This window comes from Arachis hypogaea, chromosome 12 (genome assembly GCF_003086295.3).
Source record: "Arachis hypogaea cultivar Tifrunner chromosome 12, arahy.Tifrunner.gnm2.J5K5, whole genome shotgun sequence".
In the NCBI taxonomy this organism is placed as follows: Eukaryota; Viridiplantae; Streptophyta; class Magnoliopsida; order Fabales; family Fabaceae; genus Arachis; species Arachis hypogaea.
Window position 1 is genome coordinate 50,409,495 of NC_092047.1, and position 11,436 is coordinate 50,420,930.

At 37.8% G+C, this 11,436-nt stretch overlaps 1 non-coding gene across 1 annotated transcript; it reads left to right on the top strand.

Annotated features, from left to right (window-relative positions):
* Nucleotides 1-5,423: 5,423 nt before the first annotated feature.
* On the top strand, nt 5,424-5,531 carry LOC112731341 (small nucleolar RNA R71). Its single transcript, XR_003167124.1, has one exon. It is a non-coding gene; the product is annotated as a small nucleolar RNA R71 (small nucleolar RNA).
* Nucleotides 5,532-11,436: the final 5,905 nt, after the last annotated feature.

Consider the following 11,436-nt stretch of genomic DNA (forward strand, 5'->3'; position numbering starts at 1 on the left):
ATAAAAAAAACATAAAGCATGGAAATCGAAAAACAGGAAAATAAATAAACAAGAAGATTAAGGAATGAGTCCACCTTAGTGAGGGTGGCGTCTTCCTCTTCTTGAAGAACCAATGGTGCTCTTGAGCTCCTCTATGTCTCTTTCTTGTCTTTCTTGCTCCTCCCTCATAGCTCTTTGATCTTTTCTAATTTCATGGAGGATGATGGAGTGCTCTTGATGCTCCACCCTTAGTTGTCCCATGTTGGAACTTAATTCTCCTAGGGAAGTGTTGATTTGCTCCAAGTAATTCTGTGGAGGAAAGTGCATCCCCTGAGACATCTCAGGGATTTCATGGTGAGGAATCTCCTCATGCTCATGTTGAGGACTATGATCTCTTGTTTGCTCCATCCTTTTCTTAGTGATGGGCTTATCCTCTTCAATGAGGATGTCTCCCTCTATGTCAATTCTAGCTGAATTGCAGAGGTGGAAAATGAGGTGAGGAAAGGCTAACCTTGCCAAATTAGAGGACTTGTCAGCCACCTTGTAGAGTTCTTGAGGTATGATCTCATGAACTTCCACCTCATCCCGAATCATGATACTATGGATCATGATGGCCCGGTCTACAGTAACTTCAGACTGGTTACTAGTAGGAATGATTGAGCGTTGAATGAACTCCAACCATCCTCTAGCTACTGGTTTGAGGTCAAGCCTTCTTAGTTAAACCGGCTTGCCTTTTGAGTCAATTTTCCATTGAGCTCCTTTCACACATATGTCCATGAGGACTTGGTCCAACCTTTGATCAAAGTTGACTCTTCTAGTGTAGGGGCGTGCATTTTCTTCCATTATTGGTAAGTTAAACGCCAACCTTACATTTTCCGAACTGAAATCTAAGTAATTCCCCCGAACCATGGTGAGCCAATTCTTTGGATTCGGGTTCACACTTTGATCATGGTTCCTAGTGATCCATACATTTGCATAGAACTCTTGAACCATTAAGATCCCGACTTGTTGAATGGGGTTGGTGAAAACTTCCCAACCTTTTCTTTGAATCTCAAGTCGGATCTCCGGATACTCATTCTTTTTGAGTTTGAAAGGAACCTCAGGGATCACTTTCTTCTTGGCCACAACTTCATAGAAGTGGTCTTGATGGACCTTAGAGATGAATCTCTCCATCTCCCATGACTCAGAGGTGGAAGCAATTGCCTTCCCTTTCCTCTTTCTAGAGGTTTCTCTGGCCTTAGGTGCCATGAATGGTTATGGAAAAACAAAAAGCTATACTTTTACCACATCAAACTTAAAATGTTTGCTCGTCCCCGAGCAAAAGAAGAAAGAAAGTAGTAGAAGAAGAAGAAAATAGAGGAGATGGAGGGTGAGGTATTTTCGTCCAAGGGGAGAAGTTAGGGTTGTGTTGTGTGAAATTGAAGAGGGAATGAGGGGTTTATATAGGAGTGGGGAGGGGTTTAGGGTTCGGCCATTTAGGATTGGGTTTGGGAGGGAAATTATTTTGAATTTAAAGGTAGGTGGGGTTTTTGGGGAAGAGAGGATGGATGGGTGTGAAGAGGAGAAAAGAAGTAGGTGGGGATCCTGTGGGGTCCATAGATCCTGAGGTGTTTGAGGATTTCTCATCCCTTCACCTTTTAGGCGTGTAAAACGCTCTATATATGCAATCCTGGCATTTAACGCCAGACTGCAGCATGTTTCTGGCGTTAAACGCCACTTTCATGCTTGTTTTGGGCGTTCAACGCCAGTCCATAGCATGTTTCTGGCGTTGAACGCCAGTATGGTGCATGTTTCTGGCGTTAAACGCCAGTCTGATGCTTGTTTCTGGCGTTTAACACCATCTTTCCTCTAGGTGCAATCCTGGCATTTAAATGCCAGACTGCTGCTTGTTTCTGGCATTTAACGTGAGTTTCATACTCTGTTCTAGCGTTAAACGCCAGCCAGTTGCTCCTTGCTGGCGTTTAAACGCCAGTAAGCCCTTCCTCCAGGGTGTGCTATTTTCAATGCTGTTTTTCATTCTGTTTTCAATTTTTCAGTAGTTTTTGTGACTCCACATGATCATCAACCAAATAAAACATGAAATAACAAAGAGAAAATAAAATAAAAATGATTAAATAACATTGGGTTGCCTCCCAACAAGCGCTTCTTTAATGTCAATAGCTTGACAGTGGGCTCTCACGGAGCCACACAGGTGATCAGGTCAATTTTGTAGACTCCCAACACCAAACTTAGAGTTTGGATGTGGGGATCCAACACCAAATTTAGAGTTTGGCTGAGGCCTCCCAACACCAAACTTAGAGTTTGATTGTGGGGGCTTTGGTTGACTCTGTACTGAGAGAAGCTTTTCATGCTTCCTCTCCATGGTTACAAAAGGAGATCCTTGAGTTTTAAACACAAGGTAGTCCTCATTCAGTTGAAGGACCAACTCTCCTCTGTCCACATCAATCACAGCTCTTGCTGTGGTTAGGAAAGGTCTTCCAAGGATGATGGATTCATCCTCATCCTTCCCAGTGTCTAGGATTATGAAATCAGCAGGGATGTAAAGGTCTTCAACCTTTACTAACACGTCCTCTACTTGTCCATAAGCCTTTTTCCTGAGTTGTCTGCCATCTCTAATGAGATTCTAGCAGCTTGCACCTCAAAGATTCCCAATTTCTCCATTACAGAAAGTGGCATGAGGTTTATCCCTGACCCAAGGTCACATAGAGCCTTCTCAAAGGCCATGGTTCCTATGGTACAAGGTATTAAGAACTTTCCAGGATCCTGTTTCTTCTGTGGCAATGTCAGTTGATCCAGGTCACTCAGTTCATTGATGAGCAAGGGAGGTTCATCTTCCCAAGTCTCATTACCAAATAATTTGGCATTCAGCTTCATGATTGCACCAAGGTACTTGGCAACTTGCTCTTCAGTAACCTCTTCATTCTCTTCAGAAGAAGAATACTCATCAGGGCTCATGAATGGCATAAGGAGGTTCAATGGAATCTCTATGGTCTCTAGATGAGTCTCAGATTCCTTTGGTTCCTCAGAGGGAAACTCCTTATTGATTACTGGATGTCCCAGGAGGTCTTCCTCACTGGGATTCACGTCCTCTCCCTTCCTTGTAGGTTCGGCCATGATGGTTAAATCAATGGCCTTGCACTCTCTTTTTGGATTCTCTTCTGTATTGCTTGGGAGAGTACTAGGAGTTTCAGTGACTCTTTTACTCAGCTGGCCCACTTATGCCTCCAAATTTCTAATGGAGGACCTTGTTTCATTCATGAAACTTAGAGTGGCCTTAGATAGATCAGAGACTATGTTTGCCAAGCTAGATGGGGTCTGCTCAGAACTCTCTGTCTTTTGCTGAGTGGATGATGGAAAAGGCTTGCTATTGCTAAACCTATTTCCTCCACCATTATCAAAGCCTTGTTGAGGATTTTGATCCTTCCATGAGAGATTTGGATGATTTCTCCATGAGGGATTATAGGTGTTTCCATATGATTCACCCATGTAATTCACCTCTACTATTGCAGTGTTCTCAGGATCATAAGCTTCTTCTTCAGAAGATGCCTCTTGAGTACTGTTGGATGATTCCTTCAATCCATTCAGACTCTGAGAGATCATATTGACTTGCTGAGTTAATATTTTGTTCTGAGCCAATATGGCATTCAGAGTATCAATTTCAAGAACTCCTTTCTTCTAAGGCGTCCCATTACTTACAGGATTCCTCTCAGAAGTGTACATGAACTGGTTATTAGCAACCATGTCAATGAGCTCTTGAGCTTCTGCAGGCGTTTTCTTTAGGTGAATGGATCCACCTGCAGAATGGTCCAATGACATCTTTGATAGCTCAGATAGATGATAAACCCCGATTTCGTGATTTATCTTGTGCTTATTTTGGGGGATTTTGTCACTTTTTCTGACATTTATTCAATGAAATAGCATGATTTTGTAATTCCCCCTTTGAATTTTGCTTAAGTGTAAAAACATGCTTTTTTGGCCCTAAATTGGTGATTTTTATTTCACTTTAATTCCATTTGATGCCTTGATGTGTTTGGTGAGTGATTTCAGGTCCATAAGGCAAGTATTGGATGGAAGAAATGAGGAGAAAAGCATACACAAAGGGGGAATGCAGGAGAAACAAGGATTGTGATTTCACCAAAGGACGCGCACGCGCACCAGGTGCGCACGCGCAGAAGTGTTTTCACCAAAGGACGCGCACGCGTACATATCGCGTCCGCGCGGATTGAGAATTTGACATTGACGCGCACGCGCACATGGCGCGCACGCGCCGATATCCTCACGTGGCCCACTTGAAGGCAAAATGCTGGGGGCGATTTCTGAGCTGTCCAGGCCCAAATCCAACTTGTTTCTGAGTGTATTTCATGCAGAATTGAAGTCCAAGCAAAGGAGGAGCAATTAGTTTTAGCCAACATGAGCCTTTAGTTAGTTTTCTAGAGAGAGAAGCTCCCTCTTCTCTCTAGAATTAGGTTAGGATTAGGTTAGATTATTTCAATTTCATGTTTGAATGCTAGGTTTCATCTTGTTCTTCGATAATTTCTCAATTCTACATCTTGACCCTCTTAGTTTTTTATGCCAATTCCTTATTTTTGCTCTCTTTTGTTATGATGACTCATGTTGGATTTGTTTACATTTAATGCAATTTGATGTTGATATTTCCCTACTTGATGAATTGAGTTGTGATCTCACTTTTCTTGCAATCGATAGTGATAGACTTTGATATTCTTGCATTTTATGATGTTGATTCTTATTGCACTCCAAGTGTTCGATGAAATGTTCTCTTTAGTTCTTGAGTAGTTTTATTAACTCTTGGCCTAAGCCAAGGGACTTGAGTGATCTTGAGTTTTTGGACGTAATGGATTTGGTGATTTGAGAACCCTGTGTGATCAATTTGAAGCTCATTGTCGCTAACCCACTACTAAGCTAATTAGTAGATAGGTTAGGACTTATGGGTGGATATGATTAGGCCTATTTGACATACTTCCGGTCTAGGAGTAAATGTTACGTACTTAAGGCTTTGAGAAGTAGACTTAATGGGTTGGCCTTTCATAATTATCAATAGTCGGTTTGTTAACTGGGATGGTGACCTCAAGTACCCAAGTCTTAGCCAAGAGTTCCTTATTTTGCTTTCTTTACTTACTCGCTCCATTTACTTTCTTGCCATCGCATAAACAAAACCCCTCTCTTTTTACCCCATCATAGCCAATACACATGCACTCCATTGCATCCTAGGGAGACGACCCGGAGTCCAAATACTTCGGTTAATTTTTATTTGGGGTTTGTTATTCGTGACAACTCACTCAAATTTATTTTTGCATGAACGGACTCTTGTTTGGTTTAGAAACTATACTTTACAATGAGAACTCATTCATTTGTGAATTCTAAACCATCAAAAGTTCTTTCGTCAATAGACCATCATAGAATATATCCAGAGTGGTCCATTCTGAAAGCATGTCAGAGGGGCACTTTTTGGTCAGTTGCTTATATCTCTCCCAAGCTTCATAGAGGGATTCACCTTCTTTCTGTCTGAAGGTTTGAACATCCACTCTAAGCTTGCTAAGCTTTTGAGGAGGAAAGAACTTGGCTAAGAAAGCCATGACCAGTTTAACCCAAGAGTTTAGACTATCCTTAGGTTGAGAGTCTAACCATATTCTAGCTCTGTCTCTTACAGCAAATGGGAAAAGCATAAGCCTGTAGACCTCGGGATCAATCCCATTGGTCTTAACAGTATCACAGATCTGCAAGAACTCAGTTAAGAACTGAAAAGGATCTTCAGATGGAAGTCCATGAAACTTGCAGTTCTGTTGCATCAGAGAAACTAATTGAGGTTTAAGCTCAAATTTGTTTGCTCCAATGGCAGAAATTGAGATGCTTCTTCCATGTAAATTGGAATTTGGTGCAGTAAAGTCACCAAGCATCTTCCTTGCATTGTTATTATTTTCGGCCATGTTTTCTCCTTTTTCAAAAATTTCTGTCAGATTTTCTCCAGAGAGTTGTGCTTTAGCTTCCCTTAGCTTCCTCTTCAGAGTCCTTTCAGGTTCAAGATCAGCTTCAACAAGAATGTTCTTATCCTTGTTCCTACTCATATGAAAAAGAAGAGAACACAAAAGAAAATATGGAATCCTCTATGTCACAGTATAGAGATTCCTTTATGTGAGTAGAAGAAAGTAAGAATAGAAGAAGGAAGAGATGAGAATCCAAACACAAGGGTGAGGATAGAAGTGTTAATGGATGAATAAATAAATAGAGGGAGATTAGAGATGAGAGAAGAATTCAAAAATTTAAAAAAATAAAATAAGAATATTTTAAAATTAAATTGAAAATTCGAAAATTAAAATTGAAATTGAATTAAATTAAAAATTAAAACAATTAGTTAATAAAAAGAAAGAATTTTGAAAAAGAGGGAAGGAATTTTCGAAAATTAGAAGGAGAGAGTTAGTTAGGTAGTTTTGAAAAAGATATGATTGAAACAAAAAGATAAGATTGATTGAAAAAGGTTGGAAAATTATTTTTGAAAAAGATAAGAAGTTAGAAAAGATTCTGAAATTGATTTTGAAAAAGATATGATTGAGAGATATGATTGAAAATCATTTTAAAAAGGATTTAAAAAGAAAATTAAAAAGATTTGATTTTGAAAATTAAAGTTGATTACTTGACTAACAAGAAACTAAAAAGGTATGATTCTAGAGTTTAAAGATTGAACCTTTCTTAATAGGCAAGTAACAACTTTGAAAAATTTTGAATCAAAACATTAAATGCTAATAAAATTTTCGAAAATTAAGAAATAAAATAAGAAAAAGATTTTGAAAATTAATTTGAATATTTTCAAAAAAATGAAAAAGATTTTGAAAAATTTTAGAAAGGAATTCGAAAATATGAAAAGAAAATTGAAAAAGATTTGATTTTGAAAAAAGATTTTGAAAAAGATAAGATTTTTAAATTAAAAATTTGATTTGACTCATGAAAACAAATAGATATTAAAAAATTTTGAAAAAGTCAACTCAAATTTTCGAATTTTATGAGTGAAAAAGGGAAAGATATTTTTTTGATTTTTGAATTTTTAATGTAGAAAGAGAAAAACATCAAAAAGACTCAATGCATGAAAATTTTGGATCAAAACATTTGATGCATGCAAGAACACTATGAATGTCAAGATGAACACCAAGAACACTTTGAATGTCAAGATGAACATCAAGAACTTATTTTTGAAAAATTTTCAAGAAAAGAAAAACATGCAAGACACCAAACTTAAAAATTTTTAAAGTTGAGACACTAACAAATTAAAAATGCATATGGAAAACAAGAAAAGACACAAAACAAGAAATTTTAAAGATAAACAAGAAGACTTACCAAGAACAACTTGAAGATCATAAAGAGCATATGCACGAGTTTTCGAAAAATGCAAGAAAATTATAAAAACATGCAATTGACACCAAATTTAAAAATTGACACAAGACTCAAACAAGAAACATCAAACATTTTTGGTTTCATGATTTTATTAAATTTTTCTATTTTTTCAAAAATAAATTTTGAAAAAGAAAATAAGGATTTCAAAATTATTAATATGAATTCCAGGAATCTTGCACTCTTAGTCTAAAGCTTCAGTCCAGGAATTAGACATGGCTCACTAGCCAACCAAGCTTTCAGTGAGAGCTCCGGTCCAAAACACTAGACATGGCCAATGGCCAGCCAAGCTTCAGCATGTAAATCAGGCATTCAACAGCTAAGTTATCAAATTAACTTGCCTCTATGCTGATGGGTTGGAAGCCCCCAGTCCAAATGAATTAGACATGCCTTTACAGCCAGCCAGACTTCAACATGCTTCATGAAATTCTAGAATTCATTCTTAAAAATTCTGAAGAACATAAATTAATTTTAAATTTTTTTTCGAAATTAAAAAGCTTTAAAAATAAAATAAAATTACCTAATCTGAGCAACAAGATGAACCGTCAGTTGTCCAATCTCGAACAATCCCCGACAACGGCGCCAAAAACTTGGTGTGCGAAATCGTGATCATTCCTTCCTTGGTAACGGCGCTAAAAACTCAATACGCACGTTCATGTTCTTAATTCTGTTTCACAACTTCGTACAACTAACCAGCAAGTGCACTGGGTCATCCAAGTAATAAACCTTATATGAGTAAGGGTCGATCCCACAGAGATTGTCGGCTTGAAGCAAGCTATGGTCACCTTGTAAATCTCAGTCAGGCGGATTCAAATGGATATAGAGTTTTAATAATTAAAAGATAAATAAAACATAAACTAGGATAGAGATACTTATGTAATTCATTGGTGAGAATTTCAGATAAGCGTATAGAGATGCTTTCGTCCCTCTGAACCTCTGCTTTCCTGCTGTCTTCATCCAATCCTTCCTACTTCTTTCCATGGAAAGTTGTATGTTAGGCATCACCGTTGTCAATGGCCACCTGTCCTCTCAGTGAAAATGGTCCAATGCGCTGTCACTGCATGGCTAATCATCTGTCGGTTCTCAATCATACTGGAATAGGATCCATTGATCCTTTTGCATCTGTCACTACGCCCAGGATTCGCGAGTTTGAAGCTCGTCACAGTCATTAAATCTCTGAATCCTACTCGGAATACCACAGACAAGGTTTAGACTTTCCAGATTCTCAAGAATGGCCGTCCATGGGTTCTAAATTATACCACGAAGACACTAATAACTCGGACTTGGTCCCCTGTATTAGATATCCAAGAGATATCCATTCAATCTAAGGTAGAACGGAAGTGGTTGTCAGGCACGCGTTCATAAGTTGAGAATGATGATGACTGTCACGATCATCACATCCATCATATTGAAGTGCGAATGAATATCTTAGAAGCAGAATAAGTTGAATTGAATAGAAAAACAGTAGTACTTTGCATTAATCTTTGAGGAACAGCAGAGCTCCACACCTTAATCTATGGTGTGTAGAAATTCTACCGTTGAAAATACATAAGTGATGAAGGTTCAGGCATGACCGAATGGCCAGCCCACAAAACGTGATCTATAGATCAAAAGATAATCCAAAGATGTAAATACAATAGTAAAAAGTCCTATTTATACTAAACTAGTTACTAGGATTTGCAGAATTGAGTAAATGATGCAGAAATCCACTTCTGGGGCCCACTTGGTGCGTGCTTGGGCTGAGCATTGAGCTTTACACGTGTAGAGGCTTCTCTTGGAGTTGAACACCAGTTTGTAGCCTGTTTCTGGCGTTGAACTCCACTTTGCAACCTGTTTCTGGCGTTTGACTCCAGATTGCAGCATGGAACTGGCGTTGAACGCCAGTTTACGCCATCTATCCTTAGACAAAGTATGGACTATTATATATTGCTGGAAAGCCCTAGATGTCTACTTTCCAACGCAATTGAGAGCGCGCCATTTGGAGTTCTTTAACTCCAGAAAATCCACTTTGAGTGTAGCGAGGTTAGAATCCAACAACATCTGCAGTCCTTCTTCTGCCTGAATCAGATTTTTGCTCAAGTCCCTCAATTTCAGCCAGAAATTACCTGAAATCACAAAACACACAAACTCATAGTAAAGTCCAGAAATGTGATTTTTATTTAAAAACTAATAAAAATATACTAAAAACTAACTAAATTATACTGAAAACTATGTAAAAACAATGCCAAAAAGTGAATAAATTATCCGCTCATCAATGTTCGAAAACTAAAGAAAAATCAACAAGAAAACACCAAACTTAAAGTTTGGCACAAGATTTATTCAAAGAAAAATTATTTTTGAAAAATTTTTAAAAAGAAGATAGCCAATTACCAAGAACATAAGCACAACGCTCTAGCCAATTGAGCTATAAATTTAACGTGTTTTAATAAGGTATTTAATAAATAAAAATTTTTTGAAGACTGATATTTTGAAAAAGCACAAGAAAAACAAGAAAAGACACAGAACAAGAAAAACTAAAGATCAAACAAGGAAAATAAACAAGAACAACTTGAAGACTAAGAAAGAACAATGAACACAAATTCGAAAATTTAAAAGAAAATAAAACATGCAATTGACACCAAACTTAAAATATGAAACTAAACTCAAATAGAAAAACTCAATTTTTAGCTTATAAAATTTTTTGAAAACAATTAAAAAGAGAAAATAAGGATTTAAAAAAAATTCAACCAAAAACAATAATAGAAGACTCTAAACCAAAAAGAAAAATTTTTCCTAATCTAAGCAACAAAATAAACCGTCAGTTGTCCAAACTCGAACAATCCCCGGCAACGGCGCCAAAAACTTGGTGCACGAATTGTGAATCACACTTTTCACAACTCGTACCACTAACCAGCAAGTGCACTGGGTCGTCCAAGTAATACCTTATGTGAGTAAGGGTCGAATCCCACGGAGATTGTTGGCTTGAAGCAATCTATGGTTATCTTGTAGCTCTTAGTCAGGAAATCAATTAATTATCAGTTTGAATTGTGAAGAATAAAAGAGCATGAATTAAATACTTGTTATGCAGTAATGGAGAATATGTTGGAGTTTTGGACATGCTTTGTCTTCTGAATCTCTGCTTTCCTACTGTCATCTTCTTCACGCACGCAAGTTTCCTCCTATGGCAAGCTGTGTGTTGGTGGATCACCGTTGTCAATGGCTACCATCCGTCCTCTCAGTGAAAATGGTCCAGGTGCGCTGTCACCGCACGGCTAATCATCTGTCGGTTCTCGATCATGCTGGAATAGGATCCATTGATCCTTTTGCGTCTGTCACTACGCCCAACACTCGCGAGTTTGAAGCTCGTCACAATCATTCAATCCTTGAATCCTACTTGAAATACCACAGACAAGGTTTAGACTTTTTGGATTCTCAAGAATGCTGCCAATGGATTCTCAAGAATGCGCGTCGCCTCCAGTTCTCTAAAGCTCCGTTTTTCATGTCCCTTCCACTTGTGCATGCTTTCTTTTGATCTTTTAGACCATTCTTGTCCTATAGATCCTGAATCCACTCAACAAACACGTCACTTTATTGAATGTTAATAGAAGAGGATTAAAATATAGTATTTTTAGGGTTAAAGAAGCATGTTTTACACCATGAAGCAAAATTAGGAAGGAAACACAAAACCATGCAATTTATATGAATAAGTGTGAAATATATTGATAAAACCCTCCAAATTCTACACAAGATAAACCACGAAATTGGAATTTATCAAATCTCCCAACAATTAAACTAAGCATGTGCTCATGCTAAAAGTTAAAAGACCAAAGAATATAGGAGAATGAGGTTTATGAAATGCAATTTACCTACATGGATGCAACTAGTGCAAATACTTCTATCTACTTGGTCAAAAGTGAATCAACTTCCAAGAACACATACATGAACGAGCAGGGCTAAGGTAATATGATAACTCATGGACTCTACCAATTTAAATATTAGAATGGAGTGTAAACGACATGCAAGAAGAAAGCTTGTGAAAGCCGGGAACAAGGTGTTGAGCATCGAACCCTCACCGGA